Consider the following 15,358-nt stretch of genomic DNA (forward strand, 5'->3'; position numbering starts at 1 on the left):
TTCCTGCCTCATGCCTGGTCACACTTTAAGTCAACAGGACGCTGTCCAGTCTGTGCACCATCTGTTATCTTGTACCAGATCAAATGACACTTTGCAACACAACTATTGTGCTGTATTTGAATGAAACTGAATGAGATGTTATAGCGCTGATTGGTGCATCACATGTACATTCAGTGTATTCTTTGGTGTACATTTCATGTCAATGTAAAAAAGTTGTATTGCTTATCCGGCTTTGGCTAGCAACCTTGTACTGTATCTGATCACAAACCTATCTCTGTGTCAGGCTTTTAAACCAGGCTGTCAGGAGACAACTATCACAGCACTAAAAGGGACAAAAAATAATAAAGAATCATATTTCTTACCTGCCTATTGATGAGTGGGTGAGAAATTAAAGTAGGTTTCTGGGTAAACATGTGGTGGAGGGAACAGGTAAATTACTATACTGTGAATTTCCTGCCCTATATATCCAATGAGCAAAGTTTACTAAAGGATTTAAAATGTATGGCCACCTTACTGATCCTCTGAGCTGCCTGTTATGTTTGACCTAAACGTAAACTGGTTCTCAACCAACTCCGACAAGCTGAAACAATTTTGTTCAAATTAAATCTGTCTCAGCTGATATCCAGACCAAGCAGGCCAAAGAATTGATCTTATTCTGAGAACCAGACCACCTACTGCATCTGCTGTCTCATTCAGTACACAACAGCCTTGCAGTATTGCCCAGAAACAGCAAGAAAAAATAAAAGCCAGACTTGCACCATTGCCTCATTGTGAGTGTGTGCATCCTATTGTTTGTCAGGGTAGGGAATGATATAAACAGGCAGACTGGTGCAGGTCAAAGACGAATGCAAATATACCCTCCTAAGACCCTGCGTCCACATATGAGGACATTACATTTTGGCTTTCCTACATTATAGAGATCATTTTTGGTGTTAGAATTGATGTCATAATTGTTCAAAATGTCCGTGTAGTTTACAGTATTTGCTTGGGATAATTTCCTGTTTGGTTATTTTAGGGGATTTGCTTGGAAGTTATCAAAGTACTTTTATTGAATTAAAGAGGATATGGTTGTATATTTTGGAGGGTTTCATGGCTTTGAATTTATTTAATTTTTTTAAATGCATTTTTATGGGAATATGGGGAAATTATTTCCAAGTTTTTTGGGAAGTCGGATTGGGAATTTGGGCTTCAGGATCGTCCGTTGAATTTTTCTGCGTTTTTCTTAGAAAACTTTAGGGGTTGGGTTATTTCCTTCATTTTCATGGAATTTTGGAGAATGTGTCTTGAAAATGTCTAGAATTTGTAAAGAAATTGAAGGGAGAATTTACTTTAATATTTGGGGGATTTACTTTAAATTTTCAGGAATTTGCATGGAAATTTTTATTGGAATTTTCAGGCTTTTTGAGGAAATTTCACTGAAAGATTTGAGGACTATCTAAAGAAATATTTGGGTACTTTAAAATATGTTTAAGAATCTTCGAAGAAATTGTTTTAATTATGGAATTTTTGGGGGTTTTGGAAAGGAAAATTTCCAAGAAATTCCTGTTCAAGGAAAAGACTGATATTTTAACTTATCTGAGCGTATTTATCCCAGATAAGTGGGAGAAAAATAAAAATGCTCACCTAACAAAGGCTCAGGTCTCAGGAGGATATTTTTTTCAGGTAGATTCTGGCAAAGAGATTAGGCAGTGGCAGATGAATGGTGAAGTTAAGCAGGCTGACAGGCTCAGGATGACTCAGAAGTAAAACACCATGAGACCACTGCTACAAGGCAGCTGGTTAAAAGAATGAGCTAGTAAACACTGGAAATAATCAGGCATACGGTGTTAGGCTGATCAGGGAGGTCGACACAGGCAAGCCAGCAAAGAAACTAAGACTGAGTCTTACTCATAAAAATTCAGTTAACTTCAAGTGAGGAGATAATGGTTCGTGTGCCAAACAGTATTAAAGGGGACATATTTTACCTTTAATACACGTTTATATTGGTCTCTGAGGTCCCAAAAACATGCCTGTGATGTCTGTTGCTGAAAAAGAAAACACTCCAGTATTGGATTTTTATGTCTAAAAACCCCTCTGTTTCAGCCCTGCTTAGAATGAGCTGTTTCTGTGTCTGTGGCTAAATGTTACTGAGCTGTCTGACTCCGCCCATCCCAGGAAATGGATGTGGCTTAATGGATTTGGCTCTATTGGGGGGGGGGGGGGGGGTGCTGACTCACCACATGACATCATGAGGGGAAAATCTGAGAACGGCTTGTTTTAACACACATTTTCTAAAAGGTGGAAAAAGAGAGGGAGGAGGGAATGGATTTCTCTGGTACTTGAGGGGACTGTGGGCAGGCCAGGGACACATATTTTTATTAAAAAAGCCTGAAAAATCGATTTTTGTGTAATATGTCCCCTTTAAGATGTGAGACCTTTTGAACTTGTTATTCCACAAGAGCATCCATTGTCATTTTTCCTCTGTACCTTTTCATTAAGTCCATTAGAGATGTATGACATTGGATTTTTCTTCCGATATTAACAAATCGTTGCTGATATCAATATTGATACCAATAAATAAATGTAGTTCAGACGTCAAACTTCAGTCCTGAAAACACACTCTAGGCATAAAGATTAACAAAGAAAAAGACTTCAGCTGATGTAGGTCTGTTGTTGCTGCCTAAAACTCCACAAATGTATTCGTACATACAGCCGATACCTACAGCTGATATATAGGTAGTCAATACTGGCAGAAATGTTCATATCTGTCAACACTTATAATCAATTTTTTAAGCTAATATCTGCAAATATCAATATCATGCCAGTAATGTTGTGTATCCCTAAAATCCCTAATGGAGCTCAGCGTAAACTCAAGCAGGAAGACTAGTTCTCACTCATTCATATCTTTCCCTTCTTCTATTTTTTTCTCTCTTACGGCTCTGGTGATCAGTTGATTGTGGGTGTTCACTATCTTAATTAAGCTAATCAGATTCTGCCACAACCTAATTTTTCCAATCATCATGCACCTGTCATATTTCAGATCTGTCATCCTCTCTTTAACAGTTAGTGTTGTTTTAGTGTGGATGCTGCAACCCTCCTCCACCCCAGCCACCTTCATTCAGTTCATTAGCATCTGGTCCAGCCTCTTATAAGTCTACTCCTTATCAGATCCTGGATACTTCATCAAAACTACTACCAGTTTCTAGACTCCATATGGGATTTTCCTATTCCTGCTGTCGGCCTCATTAAACCTTCAAGTACATGAAGTCATCACAATGACATTGTACAATTTTCTTTCATCAAAATGTACAAGAATAAATTGTTAAACTTGTATTAATTCTCTCCTTATTGAAATATATGTGACTAGCTGGCTGAGAATCATCACTCTCAGGATTACTAGTTGCTTAAAGAAATGCAAAGATTTTTGTATGTTGGCCACTATGCTGGTAAAATGCTGTGCTGACAGCCTTCAACAGGCTATATGGAGTACAGTATCCCATGGGAGTTTAACCTTGCAAAGCAGATAGATTTGCCAGACTGTCATTCAGCTGTCAGGCTGTCCTTTGTAATCTACGTCATTTGAGGAGAACAAGGCGGTAGCTACGGGTGGGGTTTAGTTTTACTGTTAGCAATGGCAGCCTCTGATGTAGTGGTTAGCTTGGATGTAGCTATAGTGTAGCAGCAGTTTTAGCAGAACTGAATCACAGTTCTTTATTAAAAGAAGAGAAAGAATGGCACTGAAATCTTTTCATAACAAAAAAAGATTTTTTCACTCCTCTGTCAAACTGTGCTGGCAAGAGTTTGCGATTGTTATGGGTTGATTTGTACTGTAAGCCAGTGTAAAGTAAAGTAAAGTCATACTTTATTAATCCCTGTAGGGAAATTCACAGTTTACACTCTATTGTTTTAGATGCTACACACACATTGACAGACTGATGGCCTTGCTGCTCTCATTGAAGCGCTGCCGTGAGCTGTTGGGGGTTCAGTGCCTTGCTCAAGAGCACTTTGTCAGTGCTCAGGAGGTGATCTGAAAACATCTCCAGCTACCAAAGTCCAGACATGGTTTGACCAGGACTCGGACCGGCGACCCTCCGATTCCAGCCCGATTCCTTCCAGACTGAGCTACTGCTGCCCCCGGTGTAGCAATTAGCTTGGATGTAGCTGTAGAAAAGCAGCAGTTCAATCAGACTTCGACCACATTTATTGATTAAAACAAAAGCAAAAAACCTCACTGAAAGCTTCTCTTAGCAGAGACGTTTTTTTTCATGTCTTCTGATGCAATTTCAGCCACTGAAAAGCTTTGCCATTCAAACACTATGGTAGCACTAGCCTGCATGTCTAATATGTCATTTTTTCTTGTCACTCTGATTTAGGGTTGCCAATCTGTTCCTTAAAATAAGGAATTGTTTCTTATTTGGAAGCTTAAGTGCATGTTCCTTACAGAATTGATAAGGAATGCCTTTTGTTCCTTATATTTGACCTATTGTCTTTATAGTTTTTATTCTATGAAATAATCACAGCCAGTGCTGTCTCACCTGGAATGTACAGTGCTAATCATTGCCCATTGAGAAGCATCAGGTTTCAACTATCCCTGTTCTCATTAACCAATGAAAATTGGTTTTAGTGTTGTTGCCCTGTGAATGCCAAGATACTGCAGAAACACGATTGTTGGAGTGGTGGAGACCACTCCACCAGTAGAAAAGAAGAAGAGAAGGCTGCAAAAATACCACAATTATTGGTAAAAAGAAAACAAATGACTAGAAAACGTGTGAGAGAGTGTTTATAAAGCATTGAATTTTTTGTTTTAAAAGATGAAATGAAATCCTGTTAATGCCGGTGCAGGGGGGATAGACTTACAGTGGGAGTTTAACATACACATTGCTGTTCTGCCCTGCCTGTACATTGCCACCATCTTACCTATCTCGCTACCCCTAAGGGTGCTTCAGTTTCATTCCATCAGTATGCCTCTGGGACATCTATATAAACTATACTGAGTATTATTTTCCCCAGACTCCTCAAACTTAAATAGCAAATGCAGATATGTCAAAAGACTGTGATAAATAAAAACAATACAGCACTTTGTTGCACCACACTGGGTCACCATACATTACTTCTAACAAACAACTTCTGAAGCTGTGGAAGAGCAAAACACTAGCACTCCATGATATCTCAAGCTGATTTTTTAAAATGTTAACAGGAAGGGCAGGTGTGAGTCAGTGCAAACAGAAGAGCTGCCGTTACCAAATCCTAACTGAATGCAAAGCAGTAGTCTGACTCATGCAGCTGTGTTAGCTGTGGCTGTTAGTTTCTGTGTGCTGACTCTGGTTTGAGAAGAGAGAAGCATGGTTAGTCGTTGCTTAGCTTCCTGAGCATCCTCGCATTTTGCTCCTTCTACCAGAGGCCTGAGGGACTGAGGGTTCTGTGTTGTTCCTTAGCTGTTCCTAGGACTGCACTTCTGGACAAAGATCACAGATGTTGTTCCTGGAATCAGCTGGAGCCACTCTCTCAGTTTAGGAGTTACAGCATTCGCCCTGATCACCACTGGTACCACAGTTGCCTTCACTCCTCACATCTTCTGTTCTTTCAGTCCTTAGAATTTCTTAAGCTCTCTGTCCATTTATGTATATATATCTCAGTATATTGAATCTATTGAAATAATACAGTGGACCCAAGGCAGGTACTTATAAGACATTAACAGATTTTAAAACTACAGGAACCCTCACAGGTAAAGTCCTCAAGACATCAAAACAGAAAGCATAAAAATTGACATATTTATGTAATTACAGATAACAAACACGTACAATAATGACAAATACTCACTAAATAGCAAAGAAGAAACAAAGAAAAATGATCTGGTTAGGAATTGAATTTTAGTCTTGTAAATAGTAAATGTGCAACATGATTTTTAAAATCTATACTTTTTATTCTTTGTGAAGCCTTAAAGGGTTGAGATCCACAAGTAGGTCTCAGAGCTGATTTCAGTGGATCAACTATGTGTATCTGGAAAAAATACAGCAAAGTCTGTGATGTATGGAAACCCAAAATGGACATACATCAAGACATTTAATCCAACATCAATTTTACCATTAAACAGAGTACAGTTTTGTTGTTTCCTCAAGGCCTTTGTTTGTTTATTTAATTATTTTGTGATAACAAAGCTGGTTTTCCCAGGATAATGTTCTAATTCCCCCAAATCTTGAAGAAACAACCAAATTTTAAATTTTATCTCAGGAATGGAGTAAAATACAACATATGCAAGGTACAAACCACAACAATTTTACAAATAAACGTAAGCGTTGAACATTTTGAGCTATCTGGGACACTATTCCTCTAAGGAGGTCATGGTGGGTCCTGTGGCTAGATCAGGTGAGTTGTAGATGATGCTTGCTGCTTAGTCAACAAAAAATGAGTTTTTTACTCAGTGTGTTTGCATGCATTGTGAGGTTGATCCAGGGTTATTGCTTGATTAGGGTATTTCTAGACTACTGTCCTTGTCCCAGTATCCATGCACAGCTGGAGGATCAATTTTATTGAGCATGTCTACACTGTAAGATTGAACAGTAAGAGGTTCTTAAAAAATGAGTTGTATTAATTTTAAAAATCTAAAACAGCAATTTTAGCTCTGAAAGCAGACAACACTGCAATGCTGCTAGCACCAACATTCATGCTTATCAACTTCCAGGTCTAAGCCTGGCATGGAGACAGCAAGACAGCCTGGCTGCAGCCTGTTCAATTCGAACGGCCACTCTCATTCGACAACCATTCATCTGAGGCAGTGTACTTCTCAGAGCGGAAATAAACTCTAAAACTTTTAAAATAAAATCAGATTTAACTTCCATTTAACTTTAGGGTAACGTTAAGGTAACGGTTTGGACACCAGAATTTAAAAGTTAAAAGATCTGACCCGCAAAGCCTGATTACAAAACATTTAATAAAGCCATGTAGAAAGTCTGTTTATAGGAAAAAAGATTTTCTGGGGCACAAATGGCCGAGTGGTTAAGGTGTGCCCCATGTACACAGACGGCACGGGTTCGAATCCAGCCTGAGGCACTTTACCGCATGTCTCTCCCCAGCTCTCGTCCCTGTTTGTGACTCTATCCACTATCCTCCTCAATCTAGGCACAAAAATGCCCAAAAGAAACCTTAAAAAAAATCCTCCATCAAAACATTGTAAAACAGCCAGCAGTGACATAGCTCTGTTAGCTGCATAAGCGATAACACAGTGATGTAGTTAACACAGCAAACGCTGAGCTCACAAAGCAGCTACATAAACCACATTTCCCTGCTATCTGTGTAGTTAAGTAAGCTTTAGCCACGTTCACCTTAAGCTTACGTTGCTAAAAGTATCTTAGTTGTAGATAACTGAGCTACATAGATAATGTCGCTAACATACACTATATTGCCAAAAGTATTCACTCACCCATCCAAATAATTGAAATCAGGTGTTCCAATCACTTCCATGGCCACAGGTGTATAAAATCAAGCACCTAGGCATGCAGACTGTTTGTACAAATATTTTCTGAAAGAATGGGTCGCTCTCAGGAGCTCAGTGAATTCCAGCATGGTGCTGTGATAGGATGCCACCTGTGCAACAAGTCCAGTTGGGAAATTTCCTCGCTCCTTAATATTCCACAGTAAACTGTCAGTGGTATTATAACAAAGTGGAAGCGATTGGGAACGACAGCAACTCAGCCATGAAGTGGTAGGCCAGGTAAAATGATGGAGCGGGGTCAGCGGAGGCACATAGTGCGCAGAGGTCACAAACTTTCTGCAGAGTCAATCACTACAGACCTCCAAACTTCATGTGGCCTTCAGATTAGCTCAAGAACAGTGCGTAGAGAGCTTCATGGAATGGGTTTCCATGGCCGAGCAGCTGCATCCAAGCCACGCCACGCCGCCACTGGACTCTAGAGCAGTGGAGACACGTTCTCTGGAGTGACGAATCACGTTTCTCCATCTGGCAATCTGATGGACAAGTCTGGCTTTGGTGGTTGCCAGGAGAACAGTACTTGTCTGACTGCATTGTGCCAAGTGTAAAGTTTGGTGGAGGGGGGATTATGGTGTGGTGTTGTTTTTTAGGAGCTGGGGTGGCCCCTTAGTTTCAGTGAAAGGAACTCTGAATGCTTCAGCATTTCAAGAGATTTTGGACAATACCATGCTCCCAACTTTGTGGGAACAGTTTGGGGATGGCCTCTTCCTGTTCCAACATGACTGTGCTCCAGTTCACAAAGCAAGGTCCATAAAGACATGGATGAGAGAGTTTGGTGTGGAAGAACTTGACTGGCCTGCACAGAGTCCTGACCTCAACCCGATAGAACACCTTTGGGATGAGTTAGAGCGGAGACTGAGAGCCAGGCCTTCTCCTCCAACATCAGTGTGTCACCTTACAAATGCGCTTCAGGAAGAATGGTCAAAAACGCATAAACACACTCCTAAACCTTGTGGAACGCCTTCCCAGAAGAGTTGAAGCTGTTCTTGCTGCAAAGGGTGGACCAACCTCATATTAAACCCTATGGATTAAGAATGGGATGTCACTTAAGTTCATATGTGAGTCAAGGCAAGCAGGTGAATACTTTGGTCAATATTATGTAGCTAACACTAGGCTTACGAAGCAGCTATGCTAACTAGGTGGGTTTTCTAAGTATCTGCATTAGCTTAAGCTGCATTTGCTAAAGTCCATGTTGCTAAAGCTCCAATGCTAAGGCTAAATTAGCTACACTGGTTTATTGAGAAAAGTAATTACGTAGCTAGCGTAACTATGTTACCTTTAGCTCAAACCAACAAAGCTAAAGCGAGCCATGGTGTTACTACTTCTAAAATGGATCTATACATAATTTAATCCCAGATTAATCCTCAGACCTTTTTTCTGTTTTATTTATAAAACGTTTTGATAGTCTGTATTGTTTCAGTGGTGTTATTTCATTAATGTAACTGCCAGATCTTGTTCATGAATAAAGCTGAATGAAAGAAAAAAAATCTAAAACTAGAAATGTGTTGTACTGGCAAATTACAGCACTTCCTTTCTGAGATACAGTCTGTGGTGTTTTAGATGAATAGTTGGTGAGAGTGGCCATCAGAGCTGTACGGCCTGCAGTTAAATCCCTCTCAGCGACTGTGGAGCATACACAGAACAGCCCAGTCAGGTCCATTTGAGATGTATACATGTTAATTATAGAGTTTATTGACTGAAACTGCATTATTTAGGTGTCTAGGTCAGAGATTCAGTTTATTTGGATTTCATAGATAAAGGTTTCTGTGGATTTCAAAAACCAAGTTTTAGTTGCACTAACACATTTTGACTTATGCTCACTGCATGTAGAAGCACTGAGTGGCTGTCACTGCCTGGACAGGGTCATTGGGTTTGCTATTACACCATCTAACAGGAAAAAATAAGCAAATATTTTATTAAAGCACAGGCTTAAATAAAAGACTGTCTCATTTGGATGGATGATGCATTGTAGTTACTGTCCTTGAATTAGTTGCCTTACTTTTAACTTAATTAAAAGATACAACCCTGTATGACGGGTTTAATATAACAGCTCATAAAAACAGATGAAACATACTGACACTCAGCTGGTTTTCACTGATGTGCAACCACAACTGGAACGACCATGAAACTCATTCCTCTGAGGACAGTTTTGATTGTTACTGCTGAATTACATCTGTGATGGTATTAATCAGTGGCTCAGCGTGAGTGTTAGATTTATGATCTCAGTAGATCTCTAAAATCATCACCTTCAGTGCAACTCTGAGAAAGAAACTCAAGGCAACAGGGCTGGTTTGTGGTGAATTAATGTTGCTCTTTTATTGTGAATCAAAGAAAGAAAAGTATTCAGTTTATAGGGACGTGCTCGTCAGGAGGCATTGTTCCATGCAAATGAAAAACCATAAGGCTAAGTATATAAGGCTTAATCTGCTCTGAGATTTAAAAAGATTTTATTTGGTGTGCTCTTTCCACCTCTCTTCACCACAGTTAGAGTTTAAAGTACAATAGCGCCCCCATTCCTCCACCTCTGTCATTACAGTCATCACTCTCGACTACATTTGTCACTCATCAGTGAGAATAAGAGTTCCTTTTCTCATGAATGCATCTGATTTGCTCATCTGAGGCAAAAACTATTTCCTCCTTACATAGAAGGCCTTTGTTTGCCTCGTTATATCAATTAGATTTGTCTTATTTTGGGTAGTTTCTTTTTTCTCCAGGTTGATCATCATTTCCATTAGTGCATTTTTAATGTTTCTGTCCAGGTCTCCCTCTCTGTTCCTTTCCCCTCAGCATCCTCTGATGTGTGCCCTTCTTTCACATCCCTCCCACCTCTCCCAATTGATGCCATCTGAGGTTGCAGGCCCAGGCCGCCGGAGCTGCAAATTTACCCAGCAGCACACGTCACTAACAGGGGAGCGCTGAGCTCCCAAAATAGCCCAAACAGCAATTGGTGAAAGGGGCCCAAGTGGTAGTTACTGAGGCCTGAATCTGACAATAAAATAAAGCTCTCCGAACATCATGTGAACACCCATCAGTTAATTAGTCACCTACACAAATCCTGCTCAGTGTGTTTCCGTACGTCTTTGGACAATGTGGAAAGTTACCAAGACTTTGGGTGAAGATATTTAAAGGTTATCTTTTTACAACAGTCCACACAAATAACACACAAGGGACTTTTAACAAGGGCAGCCCAGGCCAGAGCATGATTACCAAACATCATGAACTTTGCAATGGTTGGAAGACATAAAAGGCTCAGCTGCTGTGAAGCATGTAGACGTCATCCCACCAATTAGCCTACTAAAGTTCTGCCGGCACAAAACTCAGATAATCCTCTGTTGCATGATGCGCTTTTTTTTTTGTTTGTTTTTTGCAGGAGTGATGCCATGTTGTTGCCAAATTTTCTGATCAGTTAAAACTTCATTATCAACCAAACTACAAGGCCCTGCTTTTGCTTTATCCAGGCATTTTATATTGCAAACACAGAGACTTTTAATACACTGCACGTTGTTTAAGGTGTCACTCAATTCAAGCATTTCATGACGAAGCAGCCTGTAACTTTACTGAACTGGATGCTTTCATAATTGTGGGCTGTTGTTGCATAAGGGGGAAAGACATGCATGGTTTAATTAAAAGCAGCTAACAAAGGCAACATTCAAGGGTTTTCTAGTTTCACAGAACCGACTCTAATTCCAAGAATTCAGCAAGTATCCCTTTGTGATAAAAGCCTGGTTTATGAAGCTCAGTGCTGGTTTGGAACTCAAATAAAGGCACAAATTCTGCAAAGCCTGGGCCGTCTTAAGTATGGCCAAGCCATTAGCCCCTTTGGATATAAAGCTGTGAACTACACCAGACCTCTAATGATCTTTATATTAGATCAGTTTAAGTTTATTAACACCGACTTATGTCTTTTTGAGTGGGAGTAAGACAGTTATAAAGGTGGATTTGGAGGCTTACAGCAAAGATAATTAATATGTTCTGAGACAACTGCATTGTGTTTGCATCGTCCAACTATCTGCCACAGAATTGACTCAAAACAGATTCACTGGAGTGTTTCACCTGAGTTGACCCCTGTTTGTCTACTGAATAAACCTGTTTCTTATAAGGCAGTTCAACTAAAACGGATCACTTCTCTATAAAAAGTCTCTCTGAACTTATGGCGGGTTAAGTAAGAGCCAATTTACTCGTGTTGAACAGTGAAAAGATATCTTTGGCAAATGGAGACAAATACAACTGTGAATAAATTAAATACAAGGGATGTTCTTGTGTGACTAATTTCAAAGTCAATTAATCTCAAAATCAGCCTTGTTGACTAGTCTAAAGATAACAAAACATTCAGAAAAGAGTCAAAATTGAGCATAAATTATGTAACGTCTAAACAGAGAGTCTGTGGATAAAAAAATGTCACTTCTGGACCACCCATCAACATGTATTGAACATAGTTGTACGAACATTGCTTTAGAGGAAAGTTATTTATGCAAATGTAACCTGACAAAGCCCACATACAACTTTATCTCCATTTACAGGATCATAGTGCTGCCTGACCTTTCCATATGAGATGCCATCTGTCCACTGAGCTGGTTTACATCTGGGTAGTAGAGCATCGCAGCAGCAGCCACAACACTTCACAGGTATTGCAAGGCTGAATTAAGACAAAAATAAAAAGATATTATAACTGATTTGTAATTTTTGGTCTGACTAGCAAGTATGAAAACCAGGATTTGACATAAAAAATGTTTGATCACAAGCCACCGTGGCAAGTATTTTTCCAAATTTAACCAGCCATAGAGCATTTTAACTAACCACAGATTTATTGCTAGAAAATTGCATTTTTGTTGGCTAGAATTTGCTTGTGCTACATTTACAACCCTTTGAAATGTAAATGACCAATGCCCTAACGGTGTTCTTTTTTAGTGATCGATCCAGGAGAAATAACAAATGGACAAATTTTGTGATGCACGCTGTTTCATTCGCTTATTGGTTTTAATTTTAGGAAACATAAAAGTACTCTAACACCTAACTTTATTTCTTTATTTAGTGGGTAACAGTAATATAACAATTACTTTTCTCAGTATTACAGAATATTTCATTTATGATATATGTTGCCAGTGTTGTGTATGGATTGCAGGGTGGGTTGTGTGGGTTGGTGGGGTGAGTTTAAGGTCATGTTTCCTTTTATTTGTTTGTTTTTACAGCACTTTGTGCAACATGCAACACTTAGTATAAAAAGTGCTATACAAAGTTTGATTTATTGATTGTGTGCATGCTGCCTTTCTAAATTTATGACAGTCTTATTCTAAACTCTCCAAGTCACATTAAAAACTAGATATCTGCATCACTAATTGAGAGTAAAAACATTGTGAGAAGACACGGTTAGTCTCACCTACAGATAAGGCTTTTTATTTGAAAAGTATTTCAGAGGTTTAAGCATACTTTACAGTTTATCATATTGACAGGAAGGCTGCATATCTGTACAGAAAAACTGATTTTAATCAGGGCTGTCAAATGACTAAAATTTCTCTATGTGATTCATCTCCAAATTTCTCTCGTTAATCACAATTAATTTCCCCTTTTCAAATTTATACTATTTTGCATTTAAAACTGGTTTGTTTCATTTTGGGTTTTAGGACTACAGAAAAAAGAAACTTTTTATGGATTGAAAAGAAATAGCAGAAAAGTAAACGGGATTTTTTATATTTATCACAAGGTGCAATTGACTTTGACTTGTCCACTCAGCAGTCTGTTAGACTTTTAAAGTGAAATGTGGCATTAACCCTTTATGGGGCAGGAAACCGTATGGTTACTTCGGTCGATTTCCGTCGTGACCTCCCCACAACTCTAAGTGAGATAGAACAGTGTTCATTTTGATGGCTATTTCTAATTTTAGCCTTAGTCAATCAAATGCTTTTCAGTTTTAGTCAAATTTTAATCATTTCTACCCTTTATAGTTTTAGTCGACAAAAGCATTTACTCTCTTGCCTGAATCTGGTACCAAACATGGTAGTGTGTTCTATGCACTGACGAACCTGGGATCCCTGCTTTCTACAGGTGAGAGGCTATGCATTTTATTTGGACAAATTCACCCGCAGTGGAGAAATGTCTTGTATTTTGAATGTCTAACAGAAACTAAATTACATTTTAGTCTCATTTTAGTTATCTTCATGAAAACAAAACTTACTTTTACTCAGTTTTAGTGATCAAAGGTCTATTTTTGGCTAGTTTTAGTCTAGTTTTTCCCATGGAAAAAAGGCTGTTGATGAACATTTTTAGTCATAGTTTTAGTTGCCAAAATAACACTGATACAGAAGAACCAGGATAATTTTTCTCAGGCAGTCACTGGAGATCAGTCAACGTCGCTGAAAGTGACATCACACCATCTGACCAATCAGCAGTGGCCCAAAACATAAAAAACTTCCTGTTTCTTCTAGAGCACACAAAATGCTGTTTTACATCTCTTTTGGTCCCAAACAAATGGCCCTAATATCATATCTGGCAATGATAAGTTGAAGAAACTTACACATTATAAAGATGAACAGTAATGCTAAATGTCATGGCAGATTTTGTTTGCTCAGGATTTCTAGCAATTACTGCAATTTTAGCGTAAAAATGGAGGAACTATATTGAATCATACTTCTGTTTAGCGGAGTCTATCATATATTTAAACATATAGCCATTTAATTTAGCAACCATCCAAAGGGTACTTTCTTGACAAATAACTCTTTATAATGTTGTATAATAGTACTCCATAGTATAGTTAGATGTCGCCACGAGCTTCTTTATAAATTAAAAAGAGATCCAGTGGTAAATTTGATTAATTCATAGAATATTTAATGGTTTCAAAAGAGACGACTGCAATTAAAGATGTATGTAAAACTCAACCTGGCAAAGTGACTAATAGGAGTCTCTGTGTTCCAAACAACAGCTAATCCACCAGAATTTAACAGTTAATCATTAGTTTGCTAACTTCGCACAGTCCTAATAGTGACATGGGGCATTAAAGATCACTTCATTATCTAATGAATCAGGAAATGACTTAACCTGATAAGCCAGATGGATGTGTTTCACACATCCATCGGGGAAAGCTTCAATAGGAAACGTTTGAAAAAAGGTGGAGGCTTTGAAAAAAACTTGGAGTGTGATTGGCTAAACGTCCTGTCTGTTACATCTCTATGGGCTAATAAGAGCAACAAAACATGTAATGTAGTCGCTATCAAGCTGCGCGTGCACAGCTACTGAGGAATAACGCGAAACATGGCGACTATAGACATGTAAGTACTTGACTTTTGTCGTTTTTGAAAAGAAAACAACTCACTGCTGTTCTTTGTTCTTCTTTTAACAAAGAAATGTTGTCAAGTTCTGATAAAACTGGTGCTTTAGCAGCATCTACGTTAATCTCTTCCTCCATAACTGCACCAGCTCTTGCTGCTGCTTGTTTACGTCATGACCCTGCTGCACCTGAAAGTACTTCCCCTTGTCGCTGATTGGTCCTGTCACTTTCTAACCAGGCCCAGACGGTTCAGATGGGAGCTTAACAAGATAGATTGGCCAGTGAAAAACAAGGGAACGGGCGTATCTATCTGCTTTGCAAGGTTAGAAATGATTTGGTTATTACTCTGGTGTCCTTTAAATACCTATAGAAGATAGCTGGACCGTTGTGTTACTGAGATTTCAGTTTTAAAAACAGCACAAATATGTCATATTTTGAGGTCTGGGTAATGTGTAAGATGCAGGTAACATGTCATAGTTAGTAGGCGACCATTATGTGTTACACTTGAAGTAGTTAAAACTGGAGTTGAGTTAAGGCCAAAGTTCAAACAGGTTCATCTTTTTTGGATAACTCTGTGTTTTTTTTTCCCCTGGAGCCCTCGGCATTTGCACTCCCACTGCGTCAACTCA

This window comes from Cheilinus undulatus, linkage group 14, assembly GCF_018320785.1.
Source record: "Cheilinus undulatus linkage group 14, ASM1832078v1, whole genome shotgun sequence".
Taxonomy (NCBI): Eukaryota; Metazoa; Chordata; class Actinopteri; order Labriformes; family Labridae; genus Cheilinus; species Cheilinus undulatus.